This window comes from Serinus canaria, chromosome 1A (genome assembly GCF_022539315.1).
Source record: "Serinus canaria isolate serCan28SL12 chromosome 1A, serCan2020, whole genome shotgun sequence".
NCBI lineage: Eukaryota > Metazoa > Chordata > Aves > Passeriformes > Fringillidae > Serinus > Serinus canaria.
This window is the reverse complement of record NC_066314.1, coordinates 41220644-41244077: the sequence shown is the minus strand read 5'-3', so window position 1 is coordinate 41244077 and position 23434 is coordinate 41220644.

The window sequence follows — 23434 nt, the reverse complement described above, 5'->3', positions numbered from 1 at the left end:
TCAACTTCATGTGCTCTCCCTCATCTCTGTTGAGCACATCATCAGTGGCATTTGCTGGGATCACTGATACTGCACCCACCTAAAGAGAGCTCCACATTTAAATTCTTCTTTCTACATCTGATGTGCTGCCATGCTTCATGGCTTGATAAAACAAAATAATGACTATCTGGAACCACTAATTACATGCAGACATGAAAGAAATAGTTTTTGAAGCAGTTCTTCACTTTTTGTTTATTGTTTTAGAATCTCCAAGGGATCTGACTTCTTCCTTTCAGGCTCACTCACAAGAAAGTAACCCTGGCAGTTAAAACAGTTTGTCAGTATGTTTTCTGCACTCTTCAGTCAGGTCCATAAAGCAATCTGATATCCCTCTAAATATATTACCTTGCTTTTCTCTTATTTACACTCTGCAGTGTAAAGAAGCATTCAGCATGTTGGGACAGTTAGGCATGCTTCAGTTACTCCCTTCCAAAAATTCTTTCAGGAGAGGAAAGATGTACAGGAAAAAAACCAAGCAAATAAACAAAAACCAAAAAAGTATTACACAAAATACCAGGGATATTCTGTCAGGTAAGTGCCAGCACAGTACAGAAGCAAACACACTGCTGCAGGCTGTTCATGGCACCCAGCTCCTGTCATTTACACTCAGAGAGATATGCTGAAATGCAGAGTACTGAGCTGCACATTACAAGTAACATTGCTGTGAATAACAGCCTGCTTTTCCAGTAGTCTGAAAGAGAGACAATAGCTGTGTTCTCATGAATCTTTATTCTTGCTTATATTAGCAAAAATGGCCTAGAATCTGTGCTGATACAAAAGTATGGGATTTCTGGAGACAGTAGATCCCCCTAACACACAAGAAAAGGCAACCAGGCACAAGTAGGGCAATGATATTCATGGTTTGCCTCATATCTTGTGCAATGGCTTTCTCTCAGTTAATACAAAACAGATTAGTGTCTCAGGAGGGGATAGAGGAATTGAACTGTCTTGCAGGAGCAGAAATAAATGGCCAAAGAAAGGGAAAGGAAGGAAGCCCATAATCTGGCATTACTTGTGGAACTGCTGCACTGGGGAAGCACCCATTGCTTTCATTTGCCTTACCATCCAGGCTCATAATGAACTACAACTTACTGAATATCTGGGGCTCTGCACACATCCAATTGTTTTAAATTACACCTTCATTTTTAGGAGCAGTTAACAAGTTTAATTAAGGCAAGATTGCATTTCATGTCTTGCATTTATTTATTTTCAAAGAAACCATTAGGTATTTTTTATATATATATATATATATATATATATATATATACACACACACACACACACACATATATATATATACACACACACACATATATATATATATATGGATGTGTGTGTGCATTACATGTATGCGATGTGTATATTTTATACATATATAATGTTTTTAAATATATGTGGGCTAATACATAGTCAACACAGGTAATGCATTATAGGAATTGCACATAAATATATTTGTGTGTGGAATAATACTGTGTACAGATTAGATACATTTATATTCTTTAGTTTGTTGACTTTTTCCTTTTGTACTTTGACAGGAATCTCGCAAACGAAATTATCAGAATTTTCTGCTCCCTGATTTATTGAAAAGTAGTAGAATTTCTAGCTGAAGATCTAGCTAGTCTCCAAAATTGAAGCTAAATGACTAGTAGCACTTATTTAGCACTGACATGTTTATCTGCCAGAAATAAATGTTTATAACTTTCAGGTTTGTTAATTTGATTCCAAAACAACTGGGGAAAGCAATAAACTCCTTTTGTAAACCAGAATTAGTATGGAAAAGTTCATTACCGCTACTGTTAGCTAAACCTTACCCTTTGCAACCATTCTGAGATACCATCTTTGACAAGAGATCACCTAGATACCCCTCAGACAGTGTAGATTGACTGAAAACTGTGTTGTCAGTACAACATTTATCCTTTCATAATCTGTCAACAAGATTGTTTGTTTACCCAACAAAAATCACAACCATTTCTAAGAAATCCAAGCAAATTCAAAGGGAATACCAAACCCATAAATATAAGACAGAAGCAATGAAATGTTTCATGTATCATGAATAATATGTCCCCTGTCTTTGGAATGTTTTGTTAATACCTTCTTAAAGATATTTATTGCAAATCTTGCTAGCTAAATTTCAGCATTCATCATTTCGAAGTAGCTACTTGGTCATATTGATCATTCCAGGTTCGCAGTGTACAATTTATTCCTAAAATTTCTTACAAAGCAGGAGAAAAACTCATGTAAAAGGAAGATGTTATTATGGGAATTGAAAGCAGCTAGTTCTGACTAAAAACTAAACTCTAACAAATGATCACTGCAAGAAAAGTATTATGTAGTAAGAAATATGTTCTGAAGTGTCATATACATGCATATCTCGCTGTTATGGCTGACTTTTCTGAACTAAAATAAACCTCTGTTGTTGAAGACTTCCTCTATTCATTGTTTCCTGACATGAATGCAACAGGAGTCTCTTCCTGCTTCTCTGTAAGGGAAGAGATAAGAAGAGCAGCATCATATCAAAACCAGTTTGAATGAACATTTATAAAATCATTCCTCTTTAGTATACTCTGAAAAGTTACATAACTGCAGTCTTTTTTTCTATAATTACTTTTTTTTCCTATACATTATTGAGTGACAAATTCAGGTGGCCATGTTACAGTTTGGGGGTGAGGGGAGGAGGGCAATGTCCCATGACATTCCTAAAGTGTAAGGTCTAGTGATGTGCCTAAGATGTCCAAGGAGTTTCAGTGTTTCTAGTTTATGTATTATATGCATCCATAATTTAAGGCAAAAGAGAAAAGTATAGCATACAAAGATCTAACAGTATAAAAGCCGGCCTCTCCTCTCCAAGTAATCAACTGAAATACAGCTTATCTGAATTTTGCAAGTAATAGGCAATATGTGAACAACAAACAACCATTAGGACCAAGACACCAACAATATATGCTCAGATTATGCAGTCACCACATTCTTTTGATATTTTCTTTACCTTATGGATCATCTGCTTAAAAAGAAACAATTGTCAGGCAAATCTTTTTCCTAATGAATAAAATAACATATGCCCTTGTTTTTTCTATACCAGGAACTCTGTTTTAACATGGACAATACAGAAGTGCATATTTATTGACAAAAACACATTGCTGAGAAAGTCTCCCAGTGCTTGTACCAGCAATTGCTGTTTGAATGGCAGGGCTGGCCCACTGTAGCACACCTGTAATCAAACCCAAAGATCTTGCATAAGGGGAACAGCTTAATTAAAAATGACACAGTTCTGTTTCATTTATCTCCCGAGAGTTGTTTTAATAAAGCACCAATGTCTGTCCCAGACATCCTGTCTTCAAAGTGAAGTTGCTACAAGGACTGTTTGTAACAGCTTCACTTGCCAGACCAGCATAGCACCAGCAGTAGCTCTTATGTAATACAGGGCTTCAAGGCCTTCTGAAATTGTTCAGTCAGCCTCTGACATACCTTCCTCTGCCTTTTGGACTCGGAAAACTTCTTGTTCTAAGTATTGCTGAGAGATGGAAAAAGCAATTTCTTATAACAGTACCATGTCCTGCTATTTACTTGTCTGAAATTGATGTCTCTTCCCAGGAAAAAGTGCAGAATAAATGTTCTTTTGCCTCACCAACTGAACATAGGAAGCATGTCAGTAAATCCTTTCCATTATGAGTCTAACTAGGGTGCATGTATAACAACAACTTTAATGTTCCAATGTCTGGCAATCATTGTTTCCTACCATCTCTAGCACCTGCACTTTTCTTCTGAAATACAATATTATATAAGTAATTTTGAAGTCCTATCTGTCCATTTCTTTTTTTTTCCCTTTAATTCCCAGTTCTTGAGTATTATGTCAGTGGCTAATAACATGTTAATCTGTGCTCTTCCATGGCAACCATACTAAATATGGATCTGTGTCTGACTGTATTCTTTTTCAGTATGCATTTTATTAGTGTGAGTATTTTCTTTCTGTCAACCTCTGACACTGGGTTATAAGCACTAGCAGTTACATATCTAAATCCATATTTCATTGTAAACTGCTGAAATCGTGCCCAAATCTCTCAAAAAATAGACCCCTGTGAATATAGCAAGACTGAAAAAAACAGAAACTGAAACACATTATCTACTGCTTATCTAATAGAAGGAAAATAATTAAAGTAAAGGAATAATTAGGTGAATTCAAACCTGTTTATACATATTTACTTTATTTCCTCACAGTTTGGTATATATATAAAAGACCAAGTTCCCTCAACATTTCTGGTTTTAGGGATGAATACACTACTGAAAGATGGAATAAAAAAAAGAACATGGCACGGAGAGAGACTATAAAAGCTTGCAACCTCTCTTCACCACCAACCAAGAATGCTTAGTGCTGTATATTAACTGGTATGCAGGGAAGGTCAGATTTTCTAATAACTAAATAGTTGTGATCTTGAAGCTGTCAAATAAACCACTCCAGTGAACTTTGGCCTTCTTCTGCCCTGCACGGAAGAAGGGTCTATTTAGAAGGCTCCTCTGGAAAACTGTCCTGTAAAGAAGAGAATTTCAGGAGAGCTGGTGATTTTCAGGGATAATCTCCTACAGAAACAAGAAAGATCGATCTTGATGAGTCAGAAATCAGGCAAGGGTGGCAGGAGGCCTTCATAGATACCCAAGTAACCTTTAAAAATCCCAACTTGAAAAGCAGACACACAAGAAATGGAAGCAGGATCACATCTCACAAAAGGAATACAAAACCACTGCCCAGCTGTGCAGAGATGGTGTTATGAAACACCCAAAAGGAGCTGAATCTGGTAAGGGTCATGAAGGACAACATGAAAGGCTTCCGCAGAGAGATAAGCAGTAAAGTAAGAGAAAGGAAAGCAGACCTACAGCTGACATGGGTGGGACACCTGGTGACAAAGAACATGGAATAGGCTGAGGTGTGCAATGTTTTCTTTGGCTTGGTCTTTACCAGTTAGACTAACCTTCAGTAATCCAAATTTCCTGAGACAAGTGAGAAAATCAGGAACAAAGACCCTTTGTGAAGTAACAACAATTTTAGGGGATGCTTAAACAAGCAGCACATCCTTAAGACCTTTGAGCCAGGTGGGATGCACATTCTAACCCATTCAACACCATAAATCCAATCACATTCTCTAAGATCCCAGATGCACCCAATAGTGTGTATTATACTATATATGTTTGCTCTCATTCATGACCACAGGTTCACATATAGTGTGGTTTACCAATTCAACACTTTAAGTCTGGTTGAGTTCAACAGATTCTCAGATAGTAGGAGCAACAGATTAGTTTATTTTAGACTGATGATGATAAATTCACTAGACTTGCAAAATTTAAATGTATAGTGCTGTGCACGAGTGTTCCTGAGTTTAGTCTGATGTGGTTGGAGGTGCAAATATTGCCAAAGAGGTGTCCTTGGTTTATGGAGGAGAGATGAGAAAGCCCACCAGCTTACCTGTAGGTGGTCATATGCTCATCCTCTGCCACTGAGGATTTCAAATTCCAATTTATACTTTTGGGAGAGTGAAAGTGAGACTGTAGTCAAATATTCTGCTACTGCCATCAGAAATGTTAGAAATATTAGAAAAAGAAAGATTACAAAGGCTGTGGGTCTTGTGCAAGGGTAGAACAGAACTGTGACATCTTAGTAACACTGCCTCATCCAGCTGGCTGATGACACCACCAGGGTTGTCCAGCCTCCACCTGGTAACCTCTCAGGCCACCATGTCCCTGGGAATCCTATCACCACATATCTCACAGCATATCACATGGCTGTAGGCCCCATTCCCACTGGGCTGTGGAGTGTCCACCTCCATTTTACAACGTGCTGCTGTAAAAATTACCTTTGTACTTTGTTTAATTGCATTTTTGCAAGTTTTTTTAGAGATTGTGTCTGCGACATGCATTTATTTTCGATCCAGTTTTAAACAGCAGCATTGGTTTATAATCTGATTCAAACAGACTTAGTTAAAGACATGAAACTTTGCATTGAGTCATCTGTTCAAACCAACTTTATATATATATATATATATATATATATATATATATATATATATATATATGTATGTATGTATTTGGAGGTACTTAAAGTAGGTGCAATATGACCAAATCCTAATAAACAATAAATAAAGAAGAATAATCCCTCCCGTTCTTTTCCATTTTCTCAAAGGCCATCTTGTTCAACACAGACAGAAGCATTTCAGTGGAGGTTTCAAAGTACAATAATAAATACCTTAGGATGAATTATACTTTCAATTGTCATTAGTGCTCAAAATTCCTAAATCTCTACATTTGCTCCTAATCCTTTAGAAGAGAACTATAGCTCTCCATGGAAGTACCTGTGGGGAACTAAATTTCATAGTTCTGACTGGGAATTTAAACCTTTGTAAGTTTTCATTTTTTCAGTCTTTTATCTTCATTGCAAATGCTTTGAGCAATGTTTCTCCACAGAAACATTGCTCAACAGCATTTGCAAGACACCAGCTTAAGTAACAAAACTGAATAAAAATTTTCAAGAATAATCTGTGTCATGGACACTCTCCTCACCAGTAAAGGCAGACACGTTGGTGGTGATCTCAGCTGTGCTCTGACCTATGTATGCATGTCCTGTCTTAATTTCTTTCAGCTCCCTTTTGTCTATATTAAGGGTTTCTCTGTTCTCTGGGAGATCTTTTTTAACCACTGAATTGTCCTGAACCCCTGAACCCACCATGAGGATATCCTTCTGACAATAGCATAGACCTTGGTGCTTGGCCAGTCCAATAGGAGCCAGCAGCTATTTTTCTTTGTACTACAATATATCTCTTTAAATGTGTTGTTATTCACCAATGTCCATATTTCACATGCTCCTTTAGGAGGAATGTGCATATTTCAGCTTCTATTGTTTTAATCTTTAAATATACCAATAACTCAAGCTGCTGTATTCATTCACTCATGATTTTCATAGCTTGGAAACTTTATTTTTTTATTTTAGGAATTAGTTCCAAGTCTTGCAGCAATCCTCCCCTCTCTAAATTTGTCTACAGTGCCAGCTGCCAAGGAAAACAAAACCAGGAGAAACTAAGACTCTCTGAGAGAGATTGTCTATATAAAGGTGTGGTGGGAATATCTACTCCACACTGGATCTCCATGGGCTGCAGGGGCACAGCTGCCTCACCACGGCTTCAGGGAATCTCTGCTCTGGCACCCAAAGCACCTCCTCCTCCTCCATCTGCAGTGGCCTTGCTGTCTGCAGGCTGTTTCTCTCAAATACTTTTACTTCTTTCTCTCACCTGCTGTTGTGCAGTGTGTTTTTACCCCTTCTTTGGAACACTATCACGAAGATGTTCCCTGCATCACTGACAGGATCAGTTTGGACAGCTGGCTGCATCTGGCTCTGTCCAATGTGGGAGCAGCTTCTGACATCTTCTCACAGATGCCACCACCCTTGCAGCTCCTTCACCATCAAAACCTCGTCACATAAACCCAATACATTTTGGCATGATCCAGCACCTCAATGTCCAGTCATTTCAGATCTCAGCTAGAGCATGCCCTGTTAATTCACAAACAGAGGGTCCTGCCTTGAAAGTACTTGTACTTAGTCAGATGCAAGGCATAGTTTTGTCTTCCATAAGCCTTGGTGGGTACTCCTTGGTTTTGCCAAATCTAGCATATCCAAACCATTAGTGTCTTCTACTGAGTTAACTAAAACTTTGAGAACTGAGTCAGGGTTACATGACAGTCAAAAATAGAGCTGCCTCTTTCAGCTGGCCAGCCATGATCTGTTGGACATCTCTTACAACTTCCAATAAAATCAGTGTTGATGTTTAAGTCTCTGTATGCCATGATTCATATAAATTACTCCTTCTTTGTTCTTAAAAAAGTTTCTGTATCTATTTTCATAGTTCACAAACATTTGTACACACACAAATATATACATACATATATATTTTCTTTATAACCAGATTATTCTTCACTACGAGAAAAACTTTTACTCAAGAGAATTATAATATATGTGTATTGTGTATATATATATATATATATATATATATATGCTGAATTTGTTCTTGCTTAGCGTTAAGCTCTTTAGAAATTGAAGATGTTTTAAAATAAGAGTTAAGTATATGGTTAAAGCATAAAATGTATGTGAATTAACTCAAATACCCCAGACAAATTTTCAGTCAATTATCTTCTATTGCACCTTCTGTTTCAGGTCCATCTTTTTATGCCTGAGTGAATGATTACAGAAAAAGCAAAGAAGTATTTGTAAAGTTAATTGTAAGCACATCTTAAAGCTAAAGATAGAATTAAAACTGCAATGTACAAAAGGGGCATTGACATAATATTGCAAAGGCAAATTTATTTCGAATGTTTCCTAAATTTTAAGAGCATCCCTTTGCAATCTAACGATGATATATGAATGAAGCTACATATAGGTTGATGAAATATAAGGTAAAGATGACCCTTTGATGCAGTTTGACATGAAAGACCTACTTGCTCCAGAATTCAAACTGTTTTAATTCTCTGGCAAGCTTAAATCGAAATTGGAAGTGACAATACGGACATGTTCTGCGTTCAAAGAACAAAGGCAATGTTAACTTTTAGAACAGGGGACAAGGTACTGACTACACTAACTGCGTCTTTAAAGATGCCAGACAATTCTAGGAAGTTTATCAAAAGTATCCATTTTTAAAGAACAATAATATATAGAACATCAAAGAAAAAAATCTTGCCAAATCTTGCCAAGATTTTAATTACCTTCTGGAAATAACAAAACCTGCATTTAATTCAGATATTTTTAATTTGCCTGTTGGTCTGTTATTACTCCTAACAAATATATTCACATATATACACTTGCCTGTGTAACTGCTTCTGCATAAGTAATGGAATATCTGGCCATGGAATATCTGGATGTAATTTCAAAATAGAAGTCCTACCATCTCAATTATTTGGATTAATTCTCACATGAGGTCTATATTTGCTTTTCAGTTGTCCCATTACTAGAAAGTTTTTCTTTAAAGGGGAAACCATTAAAAATGCTTCAAGTTCTGCAATTAGTCTATTCTCCATTCTCTAAAAAGATGTCCTTTCTTGTTGACAGTAATGGGATCATGCTAGCATGGCTTCTAGACAAATTTGGGAAAGAAAATTAGTGTTTTATTTGATGTAATCAAAGAATGATGAATCATAGAATGGTCTGTGTGATTTGATGACTTGACAGGTTACAAACATGGCAGCTTGAAGTTGTTTGTCCTTTCTTAGCACGGAACATTGAGGGGAAAATTACTTTTCTTGAAGTGACATTTAGACAACTGTTGACTCTAAAACTCAAACAGAGACACTGGAGAGCAATGTTTAGCCACCAAATTTTGCCTCATTCAGGTGAACTGTGGGCTTTGATCACTTCTCCCATGACACCTATCTGATTTAATTGCTTTGACATATCTCATCTGCACACTGCTTCGTATGTTCAAAACACATCAGCTCTACCATCCACTTCTCATACCACCTTCCCATTAAAACACCCAAACATCAGTAATACACAGAGGTTCACAGAATTCTAGAATGGCTTGGATTGAAAAAGACCTTAAATATAATCTATTTCCATCCCCTCTGCCATGGGCAGGGACACCTTCCTCTAGACCAGGTTACTCAAAGCCCCATCCAACCTGGCCCTGAACACTGAGAAGAATGGGGCACCCATGGCTTCTCCAGACTGAAGAGCCCCAACTCTCTCAGCCTGTCTGCACAGGAGACAAGTTCCAGCCCTCTGATCAGCTTCATGGCCCTCCTCTGCACCTGCTCAAGCAGGTCCATGTCCTCCTTCTGCTGCGGGCCCAGGAGCTGGACACACTATTCCAGGCAGGGACTCATTAGAGCAGAGAAGAGGGGGAGAATTACCTGCCTTGACCTATTGATCATTAATTCTAGTTCTACTACTTGCTACTAACACTATTCTAAAAATCTGGATGTCATATTAAGTTTTGTTTTGTTTGGTTGGTTTTTTCTGAGTGAAACAGAGGCTTAATTTTGTTTAAAGACTGACCCAGTAACCAAATTAAAAACCAGTACAACAAATAACTACAGGTTAAGGCAAGTATTAAATGTCATTAATTTAATTAAATATTAATTTAATATTAACTTAATTTAACCTCATTAAGGTTTTCTAAGAAGAGGATCAAATTGTAATTCTTAGGCAAAGGTCATTTTGAAGGAGATAAAGCTCTCATTAGCTGGGCTAAGGCACTCTGCCTTTGACTCAGTCATGGCAGTGCACCTTCATCCATCTAATCCCCTAAAATCTTTCACAGGAACACCTACCTGAAAAACAGTGCTGAATCTTTAAGTTTACAAATTCTTAATTTCATAGAATCATATTGCTTCAATAATTCTTAAGTCTTGATTTTTAAAATAAATTCTTTTTTTTTTTTTTCCTGGAAATCATACAAACAAACAAAAGAACTGTAATGTGTCTTCATGCAGAAACATTTGTTATTATAAAGGACAGTGCATATTTTATTAAAAACTGAATAAAGACCCTTGATTGCAAGAGATAAGAATTTAGCAGTGTCAGAAAAAGTGATTAATGTCCTTGTTAAAAAAATTAACCAATAATAAGTAAAGCAGGTATGGGCTTTTAAAGGATTTTCAAATTATTTCCTTTTGGTAATAATTAGTGAAAAATTCTGACAAGAATTTTTTCTCACATCTCTTCTTATTTCAATTTATTCTGTTCTCATAATATTCATTAAGCCAGCACTTGAATGTGAAAAGGTAATTTAAAGTCTTGTGCTTCCTCTCATCTGCATAGCTACCTGAGATTTTTCTTTTGTCAATAAATGAGTGTGTCAGAGTGCAGCTTTTCTGAAAAAGTCATATATCTTCTCTGTGTTCAGGAGAATGGAGCCTATGTGATAAGCAGTCCTAACATTTTAAATGAATTCAGAAAACTGTTCAGAAAAACAAATATTCTGTTTTTAAAATGTCTTGTTAATTTACAGCATAAGATTTTTTAACAAGATCATCAGATACAATTTTGATTAAATACATTACATTACACGTGATTACTTTTTTTTTAAACACATCAAGTCATCAATGTTTACAGAGAGGAGCAGCAGGCAAGAAAAAGGTAAGATACATAGAAAATAAAAGGAAAAATAAAATCCAAGACTCTAAAGTAAGAAATTGTGTCATTGTATTTAATAAAGTACAGTGTTTAAGATCAGAAATACAAACCCCATTTTTATTTCAAAGCATGGAAAAGCAAAATTTATCTTCCATTTTCTAAAAATAAGGAACGACTTCAACAGCATAATTAACATGTAATGCAAAGCAGTCTCAGCTCTGTTGTCAATCTGCTCATCTCTGGGAGGTCATTGTGTGCAAGCCCACCACAGTCTGCTGTAAGAATTTACTCTCAACATACTGCAAGTACTGAAGTTCCCCGTGGGGGTACCAGTTGTGGTTTCTCCAGGTCTGGATTGAAGGCGCTTGAGACGATAATTCATGTTCAGTAATTCATGTTCGGACTCAGGTGTTTATTATTTCTTATCAGTAAAACAGTCTCACTACTGTGAGTTTGGCAGCTCTTCATTAGAAGGCACAAAATGGCTCACAATTGTTAGAAGGTCTTTTAAGACTAAACTATCCAATTAAGAACTGACACCTGGATTATTTTCCCTTTTAACCCAATAACTGATCCCAAAGAGCCCGCAATGAGGAATTTTCTGCCCAATTACAAAATGTCACCCAAACCCATGAAGAAGAAGGAAGAAGAAGCTTGAAGAAGAAATTCAGGACGGCATCCAGTGCCCTCCATCTTGTTTCCATCCACAACACACTAAAAATCCCAAACCCTAAGTTTCTCACCAAGTGATACACCTACACTACTCTCTATAATCTATTTCCTACTTTTGTAGATTCTAGTCTATCTTGAAGTCTAAGAAACTTTCTCCATGAATGAGGGTCAAAGTCAGTGCTCCCCTGGGGGTCAGGGCACCCCAGAGCAGACAGAGAAATATTCTTGGTGCCCTGGGTTTCCACAGTTCCCACATTTTCTTAGTGAAGAAAATTATAAATCTGAAGTATGTTTGTTATGCAGCTGCAGTGCCAACCTTTCCCAGTTCATGCTTAGTGAGGGTTTTATGCATCTTCTGAAACTGTGGCCTACAGGAAGTAGCTCTCTTTAGAACTATATAGCAGATTAATCTTTTTTTTTTTTTTGCTTTTTAATTCAGGCCTAATTAATTGTTCAGTAAAAAAAAAAAAGCACTCTTGAATGACCTTTCTAAGAATCAGATAAATTTCTGATTCCTTTAGAATGTAAAATTCAGCGAGATCGGGTAGTTTTGCAATACTACTTTTCTTTAAAATTTCCTTGAAACAAACTTATCTGAACAGTCTTAACACAATTTGGTAATAATGTGCTGCATTGATGAACTCCTTAGTGACTGTGAAAGGTGATTTCTAATCCCCTTTCCACTGACTGCTTATGGTGAAATAATGAAGCATTCCCTAGCAGCAAGCATTGGTCTCGTTTATGGTAAGTGAAGGTAGTGACCAGCTGAATCACCATGATTCAACCTAACACTTTCACACAGGACACAATGCAAGAAATAGAGACATTCTTTTCCTACTCCATCTATTCCCTCAGTTTGCAGGCCTCAGTGTTTTAAATCTGCCAGGGCTGAAATTTAGGCTTGTTGGTGAAAGGGGAAAAGGCTGTGACAGGTTAAAATCAAGCTGGAGTGAGGATGTCCTCGTGTTGGCCACAGCACTGGAGCAGAGCAAGCCATCAAAACAACCTGGCTCTGTATTGGCTCTAAGAGTGGAGGAAATTAGATATTTGCTCCTCTTTATCCCTTGTACACAGACACACTCCTTGGAACATGACCTCAAAGTGAGGATCTTGAACTAGTATCTGCACAATATTTAATATTGTTTGGTATTTGACTGAGAATTTTTGTTTTCATCCTTCATACCAGATGAATGTGGAACACTGAACTCATCAACTTATATCAACTTCTTTTGTTTTGAACATTGTCTACTGATATCAGAAAATTATGCCTGCTGAACTCACATCATTAATTCAGATTTTACAGAGAAAGTACTTTGTTTCCCTAGAAAAACAATCATCTTGCAAAAAATATTTGTCATGGTTAAAAGCACAGTGAAATGCTGCCAGGAAAACTCAGCCAGTTTTGATTTCTAGCAGGACTAGGTGTTACAGCACATGGCATTGAGAAAGTTGTCTAAACTCTACCTGCACTTTTTACATCAATAAGACAGATTTGACATACATACAAACCACAAAAATTAAGGTGATGAACTACATAGTTACTGCTTTTGGTATGAACTAAAGGGTTTTTAGTTAGAACTTCTGATCCATATTTCAGTCAGAGCACAAACTCTGTTAGCAGAACATTATGAAATGCTTTGTAATAAATGTAAATAGTATATTCTGATTCTGTTAAGTATCAATATAAATTACACAGCTTGATTTAATGGGCTGTGCAGGAAGGTCACCTTATCTCAAAAGTCTATCAAACCCACTGACTGTCTGAAGTAGAAATTATTAGCTTCAGTCAATAATAATCAATAGGCCTAATATATGTTGCAAAAATTTAAGAACTGCACAGAATTAAAGCTGTACAGAACACAGAGAACAGAGTAGAAATCCAGATGGATGACCTCTGATGTTTGGTGTATTTAGTTTGTTCAGTGCCCAAAACCCAAATACATTAAAATAAATAAAAGTTCAAAGATATTCAAAAGTACTTCTGGAAATTAAAACAGACTAGGACATTTAAGAGAAAAGCAGAATAAAGTTAAATATACCACATGCAGAATTGGTAGAAAAAGCAAGATCAGAAAACAATACCAAACAATATCATGGATTTGCTCAACTGAGGCATAGGATTCTCACAAAAAAAAAAGAAAAAAAAAAGAAAAAAAAAAAAAAAGAAAAAATTATAGAATTATAGTTAGTTAAAAGAAAGGTTGCTCCATCCAGAAGCTGAGATAGGATAAGAACAGCCAAAGAAATGGACATTTTCCAAATTCATATAGCAAAATCTTTCGAAGAATGAAACTGAAGTTCTATAATTTCTGAATTTCTACTGAAAGAGGGTAGAGATACATGGCCTAAAGCGACTCAAAAGATAAATATTTATCAAAAAAAGAAAAGAGCTTCATCTGCAAAACTTGGGATTTCACATCTGTTGGGAGATGAATCAAAACAAATCCTGTCATGCTCTGAGTGTTTCCTGTAAAAGTGGAGTATGAGCCAGGTTCTCTCTTACAAATATCATCACTCCATGCTATCCATGGCTACAGCTTCCTCTCAGATCTGCCTCATCAGTCACTTATCAGAAAGTGACTTTTGCTGATAAGCACCAGGTAATTTTGTCCCCCAGATTTGTACTAATACATAGGCTACAGGAAAAGAAAAGGCCATCCAAATATTTCCTGAAAATAGTGTGGTAGTGGGAACTACTGGGAGCTGGTCAGGGAGTTTTCACTCTTAGAGGAATAGCAGATTTTTCTTTACAAACAAGCTATGGGTCTGCTGGTGGATAAAACTAGATAAAAGAAACAACTGGTAGGATTCCACTGATTGAGAAATGGAAAAAGATATTTGCTTTAACAAATAAACTTCAGGTTTGCTGGTATATGAAATTAGACATTGAGAGATGAAAGAAACAATGGGGAAGAAAAACCCCTAAATTCCATAAGAATTAAAAATTAAAAAGGGAGGGTTATGCATTAGAGGGAAATCTTTGGTATCAGGGAGTCTGTACCTCTCAAGTACCTCAGCCAATGGGGAAAGAGAGAAGGGAAATGCAGCTGGGAAATTGGGATAAAAAGGAGGCTGTGTCCTCCAAAAATTGGAGAGATCCCAGGGGAATGCCCCATGACCTCTCCCTTTATTCAAATAAAGTAAAAGGACTCCTCTGTCTCCTTTTTGGACATAAACCTCTGATGTTTGTGGATTAATTTTCTTAACTACTCCTCACCTACACTGATTTAAAAGAGGCAGCACAAAGACAAGTAAACTACACACACCTCTTAAAAATAGCTACCATACTAATGAAAATAATTTAAAAAAGGAAACAATCTAAATAAATGCAATAAAATTGCAACATAGAAAAAAACTTCCCAAATTCTTAGTTAACACTTCAATGATAATTTCTGATTGTCCAATTCAAAGGGACCAACAAACATCACAGTTTCAGGATGTCAGAACAATAATTAATCTGATCTCCTACAAAAGACAGAAGATCAAAATTTATTTCTCCATACCCATAGCAGGTCTTACCTAAGTGCAGCAAATTAAAAGGTTTGAGCATTAAAACTAACTTCAGGCTTGTTTAATAATTATTGATAGAAAAATTAAAATTAGTATGTCTGTAACAGCACTAAGCTGAACATTGTATCACTAATAAGAAAGCCTCAGTAAATTTAGTATGTTCCAGATGCTCCATTAAACTAAATGTTGATTTTGGTACTGTACCATGGTTCTTTCCTCCTTTCTGTTGTTTTGCTATTGTTTACAGTTTGCTAATGAAGACTGATCTCAGTGCTGAAAGAGCACGAGAAAAAATTGTATGGTAGAGAAAACTAGAAATCAGGAAGCAAAACCAGAATAATTATTCATCTTTCTCCAAGGTCTCACCAAAGATGGAGGAGGTTTCTCGACTTAGTTGTACACAGGTAATGGCCTTCAATGTTTTTCAGTTTTCAAAACTGTAATCAAAATAAACTTTTCTGTTTTCTTGACTTCAGTTTTCTTAATACAAAATCTTCTACTTCATTGCTTTATTTTGTTGTTGTTGTTGTTTTGTTTTATTAAATGTCCTTAATATTAATGTTCTAGCTATATTGGTTCATTGGTGTTGTAATTCTGTTGGGAGGTAATACTAATAAAAACTTTCTTTGAACCAAGAAATAAATATATTTCAATGTAAAAAAATGTAAAAGTCTTTCTTTATCTTTTTCTTAGTGATAATTAATTAGAGTACTTAAGTATCTTCCTATCTTTGCACATCAGCCACTAATTTGCACTTAAAAGAGCTATCAGGCTTTTATTGCACAAAGTTTTACATTTAAATACTTGTAAATAAATATAATAATATCGATTTGAAGAGAGAGGTAATCAAGTACTGGCAAATGCCACGATCTTTGACTCTGTAGGTCGGATAGTATTGCAGGGTATTATGGGTTTATTTCAGAAGAAACTGGGCCATAATTTCTTATGACTACTAAAATCAAAACATCATAAACAGAACAAGAGAAGCGATGCAGGTTTGTTACCTACATTCACAGATAGGAAGTTTTTTATCTATTTAACCTTAATTTTTGAAATGGAAATATTTCCCAAATATTTTTTCATCCTCATTAGCTACACAATTGATGATTTTTTCCTTCTTCTTTAGTTTTTAATTTTTTTTTCTAGATTTGGGTCACAATGAATGACTGTACTTTTATACATATATTCATAGCATAATTAATACTGATTACTATGTTAACCATGCAAATGGCCCAATTCAGTGTAACTCAATTTACTGCTTTTGGGATTTTTCAGACTGACAGGCTTTAGAAGAAGAAGGTCAAATGTAACCCAAACTAATGAACCTTTTACAAAGCCAAAAAGTATTTTCATTTGCAAGCTGGACATTACCAAGATCTTATGTAAGATACTTCAGTCATGAATGTTTTACTGCACAGCAGTGAGAACCTGTGTGCCTTCACAAAGAACCTTTGTGCACTGAGAAGCACGAGTGCCTTCAAACTGCACTTTAGAATTCAGATTTGTAACTAAGGGCTATCTCTCAGAGAAGGCAAAAAATATTCACACATGGTATTTCTAATAAACATACAATGCCCCTGAAGACTGGGATTCTGCTTTGACAGAATTTGTTTACTTTTTGAAAGTACTTTCCAGTAAATTGGAAGATTTTGGCCCTGACTCTCCTCCTATGTACTTGGCTACCTCACTGCTAAGAGAATTAGCAAATCTCCTAAGAAGACCTAAGTCACAAGGTCATTTACAAGATTACTCACAGGGTCAATTACCAGGTCATTACAAGATTGGTGGCCACGCTGCTTCCAGCAATGCAGCTTTTCTCAACCTGCTGCTCATCCACCAAACATCCTGGCAGATTTTTCTATCCCAAAGAGACTGCTGTGTCAACATTGCCCAGAATTTATTGAATCCTCAAAAGCTCATTTGAGCAATACACAATGAAGCTCTATAAATTTGCTTTTTCAACAATGCTTTACTTAAGAATATTTATTATCCAGTACACTGTTGAACCACTCAAATATGACTCAGGAATAGCATAAATGATTTTCCTACGACCTTTGATATAATTAATTCCCCTTTTAATCATAAATTTTCTGAAGCATGGGAATAATTACTAAACAATTTATATACAAATATCTATTTTAAATGGGAATATTTATTCCAATTTGATTATTTATTTTTATTTACTGATTTTCCTAAATGATTCTTTCCTAAGTTGATCTGCTAGCTCGTGTATGATGGCAGTGGTCCAGTAATAATGTTGGTGTCTTGGGTTCAAAACAGAGTATTTTAAAACCTGACTTTAGAATACATACATAGTATGTCCTGTGAGATAGAAACATACATCACTACCACCAAGAAAGAAAGACCAGTGGTAATTGACACCACAGAGATTTCTTTGGAATTTAATTATTTGATCCTTAGTTCCATTCTGAGTGGAAAAATTTAATCTCTGAAAATTCATTGAAGCAAAAGTCACAAGAACTTCATTTTTTGTACAAGTTTTGAAGTGTTCAATGCCATTGTGCAATTAATGCACAATATGTACATGGAATTAATTTCTGCTCAGAATATATAGACAATTTGCACTTCATTCAGTTCACTACCCAGCATTTCAAGAAGAAGTATACTGGAAAATATTACACCAAAATTTTCATGGAGGGCAGTATTTCATACTAATTTTAAATATGTTTTTGACCTTAAAAGCTAAGAATTTTTATTTTAGTCATATAAAAATGCAAAAAGAAAGAAAACCAAAAGTCACATCTTCAGTGTTTTCTTCTGATCACGCAGAAAAAGAAAACCCAGAGTTTATTCCAACAGCATGAGATATTATAGACCTACTAGAAAAAATGGTCTGGTTTGCAATCAGAAGTGCTGACCTCTACAAATGTGAAATAAAAGCTAAATCTCCAGTAAGGTCAAATAAACACAGGGATTATTGAGATACTCTGAGGAGTTTAACATTTTGCATACTGTTAAATACCTGCTATTAGCAGCATTAATTATTAACAGGCTAACTGCAACAAATTATTAACCAACAGATTTTCAGCATTCATCTTTCAGGTCACTTTGAAAACTATTCCTCAGATTCTCAGTCTGTTAGGTTTGGTTTCTGGTATGTACCTTCTAATACACAGAAAAGTGTGTATATTATTATTAAAGTCTTTACAAATATTCTCTTTTTAAAATATTGCTGTCAACAAAGATCTCACATCCTGAAGTACCGGTCTACAGAATTTGTGATTAGCCATCTCAAAATTATATTCCCTCCACCACATTGCTTATGTTTTTAAAATCTCATGAAAAATTTAATCTTTAATCAGGATTTTACATCAAAGTTAAATGAATTCATTGCTGACTTTAACACTCAGGTACCTGAATAGTCAGAGTGTATTAAACCCACATGAATTTCTTTGGAGTTCATGTGTTTTTTCATGTATTTAATTCATTAGACATTTAAAAATCCAAGCAAACACTGTGGTTGGTTTAAGAGCAGAACAGTTTATAAGCATGTCAGAGTTATGAAAGAGGAGATTTAACCCCAGGACCTTCTTTTCTTCCAAGTCCTCCTGCTCTAGATCCCACACAGTTTTCTTCCACATCTGATTTCATTTATCTCTCTGTGTGATGCACTTACACAGGTTACCTGAAAATGTGTGCAAAAATTTCTATTATTAAAGGAGTTCTTCTATTTGGGTAGTATTATTTCCAAATGTAATTACTCAAGAGTAATAAAAGAGGAACCAAAGTGTAAGCAGAAGCACAGCTTCCATTTTAAATATTTTCAATGTGTTTACATAGTAAAAAACATCTGTGAGAACAGCTGTGATAATGACTTAAGAAATCTTTCTGGAAATACTATTTGAATAGGGAATACAAGGAAAACTCCACATTCATTACACAAAATTCCACTTAATCAAAGTAGTATGTAATTTTTTTTAGTTTATTTACTGACTCATTTGAGCGATATGGCAGGCTGACAATCCCTTTGAAGTCCCATCCTCCCAGATTGCTCTCCTCAATTCACTGTTGTTTATAACAGTGGATTGAGGTTCTCCTTGGTTCTCAGGCTAGAAAAGGATTGTTTTAGTCTAACTAAACTGTGAAGAGAACTTGCTAACACTCTATATGAAGTTCAGAGTTATATACTATATGCAGTACAGAATCTAGAAAATACAAAAGTCAAAATTCAAGCATCAGTGCAATCAAAACTGTTTTGGCTCTCACTCCCTTATTGTGAGAAAAAGGCAGGTTATGAATCTGTGATGCATTAGTTGACTGGAAACTGCCACCTTCAGCCTAGGGTTACACTCCTTTCATTTACTGTGGAAAGAAGACATGGGCACAATTAAATAGGATGGGGCGAGCACACTGCAAAAATTTCTTCAGTCACACTAGATTTTCTACTTCAGTCATAACATAGCTTATCCATGTGGCCAGTTAAAATCTTTCTGAAAATTTCAAACCCCCACCCAGGATCTGATCAAATGTGCTTTCTGCCTTAAAAAAAAAGGATTCAGAAAAGGATACAGAGCTATGAAAAATAACATACAGGCGTAGCCTCTCCTAAGAAACTCATTAAAATTTGTAAATAACAATGTGGTAAAACAGCCAGAAAACTTTTAAGTCATATAAATTATATAATATATAATCTTTAGTAGACAGTATTATATACCAATGTGTAATAGCATATGTAGGTGCATACAAATATTGCATATACATATATAATATATATGTATAATTTCCCCTCTTCCTTACTCCCATGGGTCTTTTCAACATATTCCTTTCAAATTACACTCCAATTATATTTTGGAAGTAAAACTGGCTCAATAGATTAATGAGAGTTGCTTTTGCCTGAGACTTATTTGCCCTATTATGGTTATCCTTGTATTACCTTTAACATTTCCTATTGATGCTAACCTTAATAAAATGTGTTCAGTGATTATGGCTGCCCATATCCAATCCATCTCTCCCTCTCTACTTCATATGTTTTTCTATAATTATAGAAGAATGCAAGATCTTCTTCTGAAATTGAATCAGTTTTTTCCCGGGTTAATTGAATATGTTTTCTACATTATGAGATAACTTACAAGCAGACATTTTTCCTGAAAAGAAAATTAAAGCAAAACAGTTTTTCTTCACCATATTCATAGTACAAAACAAAGAAACAAAAAAAACCACCTTACTCTGGAATAGAAGTGACAGGAGGAGGAGGAGGAGGAGGAAACATTTTTTCCCATAACTAGCCTCATTTATCCCAGATTGGGGGAAAAATCTAATCAAGATTCTTTTCATGTATGAGACATATCTGGGGTCTGAGTACAAAGCAGAATAATTGAGCACTTTGTTGTAGGTCAGAACTCAGAGATATCTAAGAGGCAAAATCCTTATAGTTTTCTATTAAATAGTTTAAAAATTACTTTTCCTTTCCTTTACAAAATAGATCATTCTAGCTAGAAAAAAAATCCACACAAACAAGATCTTCTCTGTGAATACAGAGAGAATTAAATAAAAAAAAAACCAAAACCAACAAACCCCAAACTGTCATTTTCAATAAAGATGAGATAAAGCAGTATGAAAGATGATGCAAGAATTCAGATGTAATGTGAATAGGTCCAGTGTCAGGGGAATTCCTGACTCCTAACAGCTTGTGTCCTAATGAAGAACTAAACTAGATCCCTATTTCTCTCAAAGGAATATTCTCAGGCAGAGAGTATGAGAAGCTTGCCTTAGAACACAGCCCCTCTGCAGACTGAGGCCAGTCTCCATCAAGAGTCTACCTTTATACCCCAAACTTATGCCTAAAAACCAAACTTGTACTGACAGTTGCTAGATACAAAAAAGCCAACCCCTCAAAAATCAACAAAAAAACCCCAGCACCAACCAAAGAAAGAAACAAACAACCCAACATCTAAAAAAAGATTTGATGTAAAAAAATTAAATGCGTTTTTCTTGACTTATGTTTTGGGCAAAGCTGAATCTTCCTAATGTATTTTAAGAATGGCCAAGGGAGCAAGAGTCCATAGGAACATGAGCTCACCTCTTTCCACCCCCTGCAGGCTAAGAACTGAGCACTTGGGTGCCTTTAAGGACTTGGGAACACACAAGAGACAGAAACATCACCCCAAAAGATCTGGACAAGCAGGAGCTAAAGGTGTTCTTGAGGTGTGTGCATAAGGAAACCTCTGCAGGGCAGCAGAGCAGGGTTACTGAGGACTGGCCCTTCAGCCTTGTATCCCCCATGCCAGACATTTAAGCACCTCACAGGTCTAGCACATGAATGCACAGAATTGCTCAGAAACAGGTGAAACCATGAATCTTCTGGGAAATAAAAGATTTGAAGGCAGCCAAGAGTAGCTGGAATGATTTCAGGTAAGAGGAGAATACGATCTTCAAGGGAGGAAAAAAGTGGGAAAAGCTACAATATCAGAGGAAACACCAAAAAAGCCTCTTTGGGTTGTTAAATTAACTGTGTAGTTAACTGGTTTTGTGTAATAAGAATCTGAAATGAAGCTACATTTACTTTTACTAATTTGTTGAATAGGCATGGATGACAAAGTGCCTGTATCCATTTTTTTTTAGAATACAGATGCACAAGGATTTGACTCTAGCACAGCAGGTAGAGACACAGAGGGACCTGTGCCAAGAGGAAAGTAAACTCTGGAAAAGAGGTTTTTATACACCAAGAAGGCACTGAGGGTTGAATACTGGGACACATTCCTAGGTTTTGGATTAAACCTCTGCTGCTCAGGAAGAGTATTTTAAATGAGGCACAACGTTTTATATTTAAGGATACATTCTCTATGTTCTTTGGGATTGCCATCCTTGACTTCTGAGCTTAGACTTGTTTTCACTGCTCTTCTTCTGAGTTTCTTTTTTTTGTTTGTCTTTTTTTTGGTTTTTTTTTGGTTTTGAAAGGTAACAAATTACTTTAGCAACAATTTCTCCCTTATTTCTTGAATAACAGAATACTGTAAATTCTACTATTGCATAGTAATTATTTTTTAGCTTAAGTAGTTAAAATGTTTCTGGGAAAAAATTCTGTGCCTATAATTGACTTTTCATATAAAGTCAGAATTGTATTAGAAACCAAGAATATAATCCAGCACTAATAATATATTTTCTTTTTTTTAATTTACAACCAGTTTTTCATAATCATAATTCTATTATTATTGTTATTATTGTTATTATATTATTATTATTTAGAATAAGCACCTTTCATTATATAAATATTTTTAGCAAAATAGCCTACCAGGTAGAAGGCATGGAAGCAAAAATAGAAAGGCAGAGAACTGCATATTCTTCTCTACCTTCACAATACTGATTCACTCCTATCTTTTGTAGGGCTTTCACTACCATCTCTAATACACATTAAAAGGCAATTATTTGCATCTTCAGAAAAAAAATGAATTCTACTGCAAATTTTCAGTTAACCTCTTTCTACACATGAATTGCACCAGTAATTTGGCACACATAACTGTGGGACTTGTACATCAAGGGATTTGTCTTAACATCATTGGGTTGGCTCTTTAAAAGGTCATTTATTTAACCTGTAGAGAGAGCATCTCAGTACAAAGGAATAAGATGGCAAAATAATTCCAGAAGACAATAAACACACAAGCTTAGACAAATATGTCAAATACATCAGTTTGCAATAGGCATTGTTGCTTTCACAAGAGTACCTCCAATTTAAACATATGCTTTAAAATAAACAGAGGCTAGGATGCAAATTCCTATCATTTCTTAGCTTAGAGTGCTCTAAGGAAGGACAAAATTAGAATAAACTTCCTGGATCACCAAATTTACTTCTTTACTATTACAGGTAGCATTTGATGAATTCACTTTCAAAACTGTTCATAGCCTTAGCTTAAAATAACTTTTTTCCTTCCCTAACCATTCTCCTTCAAAGATAGTCCCAAAATATATTGTTCCAGTAGACTGAGCCTTTTGCCTCATTTCCAGCTTGAGTGTATTTATAATTGTTTTCTCCCTTTTTGTTCTTGTACAAACATTGGCTTTTAGCCTAAATGGCAATATTTCTTCCAGTTTTAACTCTCCTACTGAATATCTTAACAAAGACATGCCCTTTTGACTTGTTTAGCCTCAGAT